This window comes from Pleurodeles waltl, chromosome 3_2 (assembly GCF_031143425.1).
Source record: "Pleurodeles waltl isolate 20211129_DDA chromosome 3_2, aPleWal1.hap1.20221129, whole genome shotgun sequence".
In the NCBI taxonomy this organism is placed as follows: Eukaryota; Metazoa; Chordata; class Amphibia; order Caudata; family Salamandridae; genus Pleurodeles; species Pleurodeles waltl.
Window position 1 is genome coordinate 129,251,305 of NC_090441.1, and position 7,029 is coordinate 129,258,333.

The 7,029-nt window shown below is 47.1% G+C and overlaps 1 non-coding gene across 1 annotated transcript; it reads right to left on the reverse strand.

Annotated features, from left to right (window-relative positions):
• Window positions 1-1,722: 1,722 nt before the first annotated feature.
• Window positions 1,723-1,838, reverse strand: LOC138286802 (U5 spliceosomal RNA). The gene has a single exon (XR_011202078.1). It is a non-coding gene; the product is annotated as a U5 spliceosomal RNA (small nuclear RNA).
• Between the last annotated feature and the right edge of the window lie 5,191 nt (window positions 1,839-7,029).

Below are 7,029 nucleotides of genomic sequence, written 5' to 3' on the forward strand. Positions count from 1 at the left end.
AATCAAGTATTGACAAAGAGGAACGAGTTAGAGCTATTGGTATTGTAAATTCTTAACTGGACTTTTCTTGACACATCAATTGAAAATGAAAATTAAAACAGATGCATAAGCGAGCCAATTCAAAGCGCTACAGCCCCCATGAGCATGAGCACGAGGGAGAGACACAAAAGGAAAAAGATGTTTGCTCGCAGTCAAACGTATCGGCAAACGTGCAATTATACATATAACAGGGTCGGTGTCCAAGGCAGTAACAAAACCGCCCCACGGAGGGACAAACGAAAAGCATTTACCAATGATAACAAAGGATTTTTGAAAGGCAAGCTCATTAACGAGTAATAGTGATGGGCGTGCGGTGGGCGTGGTTAAAAGCCCACAGATAGATTACAACAGGTCAAAGCACTTGTGCGCTCGACCTAATGAATAAGCTAGGCACGTCCACCGCTAGGTTCATCATATCACTTTTTTCCAAAAGCATTGATGAAGCCAATAGGTCTCACCGATGCAAGACCTATTGGCTTTGTCAATCTTTTTTGCCATGTTGTGCGTCTGCTGTACAGCATGGTTCATAATAAAATAAAATAAAAAAGCGCTGTGATGGAGCAAGTGTTGACTGCGCCATAGCAAAAAATGTTTACTTTCAGCAATATTGCATAGCAGCCACGCTGCTGTACATGGCTCTTGCATAAGTACTACCTACTGGTTTTGCTATTGCTTGTGGTTTTTAGGCAAGGGTTGATTAAGTGATTTTCCCAGGATCACAGGAGGTCAATTATGCTAGATTCAGGCCCATATTTATACTTTTTGACGCAAACCAGCGCCAGCAAAAATCATGCCTCAAACCGACTTACGCCATTTTTTGAAGCACAACCCTCATTGAAATGACTCCTGTCTTAGCAAAGACAGGAGTCATGCCCCCTTGCCCAATGGCCATGCCCAGGGGACTTCTGTCCCCTGAGCATGGTCGTTGGGCACAGTGGCATGTAGGGGGTCCCAAATTAGGCCTCCCCATGCCACTATAAAAAAAAAAATTAAATACTTACCTCAACTTACCTGTACTTACCTGGGATGGGTCCCCCCATCCATGGGTGTCCTCCAGGGGTGGGCGAGGGTGGCAGGGGGTGTCCCTGACGGCAGGGGAGGGCACCTCTGGACTCCTTTGGAGCACACAGGTCCCTTAACGCCTGCCCTGACCCAGGTGTTAAAAAACGGCGCACATCAGGCTGTGCGCCATTTTTTAAGGCCCACCCCCTCCTGTGCGTCAAAATGACGCTGGAGTATAAATAAGGCGCACAGGCCATAAAGTTATTTTTGGGGCGGGAACGCCTACCTTGCATGTCATTAATGCAAGGCAGTTTCCAGCATCCAAGAAATGACGTCAGAGTTTAAATATGGGGCAAGGTGCGCAAACAGAGTATATCAATCTTTATTCATCAGTTTCAAAGTTGTGGCATGATCTAAATAAATATACATACATTTGACACACACACATATATATATATGTTTATAATATATATTTTAACAGACCTTTACAATTAAGTCAAAGAAGATATTTGAATAATATTTCAATAATCAATGAGAAAAATAAAGAGCTGATCCAGAAATAAAACACAAATTGGACAGTTAAATGTTTTATTTCTCAACTGACTTTCCATAGATGGATTAAACTTAAAACTCAAATAAGAAATTTTATCTCACAATACTTCTTTTTCACAGTATTAGAGTAATCTTACTCTTGGGAGGGCTTTCAAAAATTGAACGAAACTCTTAAATGTTCCTCTCCACGGAAATCTTTAGTAAAAGGCGAAAGATTTATTCGATTTGAAGAGAAACCAGAGTATACTAATGGCAGTCGCCGACTATTGCGCCGGGAAACGCCGTTCCACAGACTATCAGGGCGACTAGGTTTACTAAGGTCATCATAGAAAACCCTTCGAAATAGAACCAAGTTATAATAATAGTTGTAATACTTTACACCGATAAAACACTTGTTGCCACAGAAAGAAACAAGCGGAGAGCCCAGCAGTGAGAGGAATTATGGGTATGCAAATTTAGTCGCAGGTCACGTGACAGGAAAGCCTGCAAGACATTTTCCATGGTCAAATCGTAATTGCTGCTCCTTTAATTATCCATGTAACCAGCTGTCTGCAAGGCGGCAACAAAACCGCCCCAAGTAGATAAAGAATTTTTAAAGGGAAGCCCATGAATGAGTGATAGTGAGGAGCGTGCGGTGGGCGTGGTTAAAAGCCACTGAGAGCTCACACCAGGACAAAGAACTTAGGCCCGTATTTATACTCCGTTTGCGACGAATTTGCGTCGTTTTTTTCGACGCAAATTCGACGCAGAACTAACGCCAACTAACGCCATATTTATACTCTGGCGTTAGACGCTTCGGGCGCCAAAGTGCCCGGAGTGTGCGTCATTTTTTAGCGTGAACCCCTTCCTTGCGTTAATGATATGCAAGGGAGGCGTTCCCGTCTTAAAAAATTACTCCCAGGCCTTTACGTGGTATTTATACTCCCGGGCAAAAATGACGCCCGGGAGTGGGTGTGGCCAAAAACGGCGCTTTTGCGCCGCTTTTTAACGCCTGGGTCAGGGATGGCGTTAAGGGACAAGTGGGCTCAAAATGAGCCCAGAGTGCCCTCCCCTGCCCCCAGGGACCCCCCCTGCCACCCTTGCCCACCCCAGGAGGACACCCAAGGACGGAGGGACCCATCCCATGGACATTAAGGTAAGTTCAGGTAAGTATTTTTTTTTTTTTTTTTTGTGGCATAGGGGGGCCTGATTTGTGCCCCCCTACATGCCACTTTGCCCAATGACCATGCCCAGGGGACAGAAGTCCCCTGGGCATGGCCATTGGGCAAGGGGGCATGACTCCTATCTTTACAATGATAGGAGTCATGTTGATGGGGGATGGGCGTCAAAAATAAATGGCGCAAGTCGGGTTACGATGATTTTTTCGACGTAACCTGACTTGCCCCATTTTAAGACGCCCATGCGCCATTTTCCCCCTACGCCGGCGCTGCCTGGTGTACGTGGTTTTTCTCGCGCACACCAGGCAGCGCCGGTCTGCTTGCGCCGGCTAACGCCATTCAATAAATACGGCGCCCGCATGGCGCTTCAGAATGGCGTTAGCCGGCGCAAAACTTTTTGACGCTAAACTGCGTTAGCGCAGTTTAGCGTCAAAAAGTATAAATATGGGCCTTACACACTCGACCTCGAAAGGCTAAGGTCGCGCCGACAGCCGCTGGCGGAAGTGGACTGTATCGGGTCAGTGGCCCTAATATTGTGGGATGGTTAGAAAACGTACGATTTTCATCCAAAAAACAATGACATACTCTTGTACAATTGAGTCCCGCACCTCTCGTTCTCAGTAGCAAACGAAATCATTCAAAAAATAATAAATCTGTCTCTCTGGTTTATCATTAGGACTATACAAAGAGAAACTAAAAGTGAAGAAACAAAACAAAAACAACTCGAAAGGTGCGTAGCTCGTTCCTAGAATGCTCCATATTGATTGACACAAGACGATTTGTGATCTTGAGCTGTGAGGCTAATAAAGGTGAATGAATGTTAGCACAGGTTTTTAAAGGGAAAGACAAAATTAATATTCATAGATTCGTGGTAACTGTCTTTTGCTGTAATTAGTGGGGTTTTGCCTCCAAGCGGTGCATTATGGGTATGGTGGCTTTGCCAACGCTTCTTTACGGCGGCCTGCCTGGGGAACGCTGAAAGATTAAAGACTGCAATTCTACTGACATGTGCTGTGGGTTTATCCGACAAAGTCCCAGTAAAATCGCTGCATGTTAAAAATTATAAGGATATTGGGAATCACGAAGGACTTCCATGATCATGGAAATACCAAGGCCAGAGTCGAATTCTTTAAGATCTTGCAAATCCAAGGTTACTTGCAATATCCTTATATGTGGGAGCCTGCAGCAGGTGCGCCTCATCAATATGGACGCAAGGGGGTCGGCCGATGAAAATAACCTGCTTCACCCTTGATTTATTGCCTTGAAGTATTACTGTTTTTACCTGAAAACAAACAATTCTAAACGATCATTTGATTACATATAAAGTTGCAATATTATATAGACAGCTGAAGAGGGCTCCACTGGTTGATTTGCGCAATGCACGTTTTAGGGGGTGGCTTTTCCCTGAAAACAAACAATTCTGTATAATAAGCTGTTTACATGTAAGGTTGCATTAACACATAGATAGCTGACGAGGGCTCCACTGTTTGAGTTGTGCAATGCACAAGTTTCAGCCTGCGGCTCTTTCACAAACTCACCCTTTTACTCCACTGGGCATATTTCTGGGGATTTGGCGCAGGTTAGCGCAGCTTGCGTGAAAAGGCAGTGAGGCGCCTATCTATGGCATACAGCACATTCCTGTTTGCAGAATGCAGCACACATAGAAAAAGGAAAAACTGAGCAGAAATAATGATATTTCTCCTCGTTGCGCCTCCCCTGGGGAGGCGTAAGGTTTTAGTGAATCCCCAGTTTTGCAGGGTCTTGTAATCTGGGGATGTGTCAAAAGCCATGGGTGTTGCATGGAATCACTAACCGTAATGCCCATGTGTAGGAGGCTGGACTGGCTTGTAGTGAGTACCAAGGGGTACTTGCACCTTGCACCAGGCCCAGTTATCCCTTATTAGTGTATAGGGTGTCTAGCAGCTTAGGCTGATAGATAATGGTAGCTTAGCAGAGCAGCTTAGGCTGAACTAGGAGACGTGTGAAGCTACTACAGTACCACAAGTGTCACTTGCACAATATCATAAGAAAACACAATACACAGTTATACTAAAAATAAAGGTACTTTATTTTTATGACAATATGCCAAAGTATCTTAGAGTGTACCCTCAGTGAGAGGATAGGAAATATACACAAGATATATATACACAATAGCCAAAATATGCAGTATAGTCTTAGAAAACAGTGCAAACAATGTATAGTTACAATAGGATGCAATGGGAACACATAGGGATAGGGGCAACACAAACCATATACTCCAAAAGTGGAATGCGAACCACAAATGGACCCCAAACCTATGTGAACTTGTAGAGGGTCGCTGGGACTATTAGAAAATAGTGAGAGTTAGAAAATTAGCCCTCCCCAAGACCCTGAAAAATGAGTGCAAAGTGCACTAAAGTTCCCCAAAAGACAAAGAAGTCGTGATAGAGGAATAATGCAGGAAAGACACAAACCAACAATGCAACAACTGTGGATTTCCAATCTAGGGTACCTGTGGAACAAGGGGACCAAGTCCAAAAGTCACAAGCAAGTCGGAGATGGGCATATGCCCAGGAAATGCCAGCTGTGGGTGCAAAGAAGCTTCTACTGGACAGAAGAAGCTGAGGTTTCTGCAGGAACGAAAAGGGCTAGAGACTTCCCCTTTGGTGGACGGATCCCGCTCGCCGTGGAGAGTCGTGCAGAAGTGTTTTCCTGCCGAAAGAACGCCAACAAGCCTTGCTAGCTGCAATCGTGCGGTTAGTGTTTTTGGACGCTGCTGTGGCCCTGGAGGGACCAGGAGGTCGCAAATTGGACCAGGAGAGAGAGGGGACGTTGAGCAAGACAAGGAGCCCTCTCAGCAGCAGGTAGCACCCGGAGAAGTGCCAGAAACAGGCACTACAAGGATGCATGAAACGGTGCTCACCCGAAGTTACACAAAGGAGTCCCACGTCGCCGGAGACCAACTTAGAAAGTCGTGCAATGCAGGTTAGAGTGCCGTGGACCCAGGCTTGGCTGTGCATGAAGGATTTCTACCGGAAGTGCACAGGGGCCGGAGTAGCTGCAAAAGTCGCGGTTCCCAGCAATGCAGCCCAGCGAGGTGAGGCAAGGACTTACCTCCACCAAACTTGGACTGAAGAGTCACTGGACTGTGGGGGCCACTTGGACAGAGTTGCTGGATTCGAGGGACCTCGCTCGTCGTGCTGAGAGGTGACCCAAGGGACCGGTAATGCAGCTTTTTGGTGCCTGCGGTTGCAGGGGGAAGATTCCGTCGACCCACGGGAGATTTCTTCGGAGCTTCTGGTGCAGAGAGGAGGCAGACTACCCCCACAGCATGCACAAACAGGAAAACAGTCGAGAAGGCGGCAGGATCAGCGTTACAGAGTTGCAGTAGTCGTCTTAGCTACTTTGTTGCAGGTTTGCAGGCTTCCAGCGCGGTCAGCAGTCGATTCCTTATCAGAAGGTGAAGAGAGAGATGCAGAGGAACTCGGATGAGCTCTTGCATTCGTTATCTAAGGAATCCCAAGAGACAGAGACCCTAAATAGCCAGAAAAGAGGGTTTGGCTACCTAGGAGAGAGGATAGGCTAGCAACACCTGAAGGAGCCTATCACAAGGAGTCTCTGACGTCACCTGGTGGCACTGGCCACTCAGAGCAGTCCAGTGTGCCAGCAGCACCTCTGTTTCCAAGATGGCAGAGGTCTGGAGCACACTGGAGGAGCTCTGGGCACCTCCCAGGGGAGGTACAGGTCAGGGGAGTGGTCACTCCCCTTTCCTTTGTCCAGTTTCGCGCCAGAGCAGGGCTAAGGGGTCCCTGAACCGGTGTAGACTGGCTTATGCAGAATTGGGCACATCTGTGCCCAAGAAAGCATTTCCAGAGGCTGGGGGAGGCTACTCCTCCCCTGCCTTCACACCATTTTCCAAAGGGAGAGGGTGTAACACCCTCTCTCAGAGGAAGTTCTTTGTTCTGCCATCCTGGGCCAGGCCTGGCTGGACCCCAGGAGGGCAGATGCCTGTCTGAGGGGTTGGCAGCAGCAGCAGCTGCAGTGAAACCCCAGGAAAGGCAGTTTGGCAGTACCAGGGTCTGTGCTACAGACCACTGGGATCATGGGATTTTGCCAACTATGCCAGGATGGTATAGAGGGGGCAATTCCATGATCATAGACATGTTACATGGCCATATTCGGAGTTACCATTGGGAAGCTACATATAGGTAGTGACCTATATGTAGTGCGCACGTGTAATGGTGTCCCCGCACTCACAAAGTTCAGGGAATCGGCTCTGAACAATGTGGGGGCACCTTGG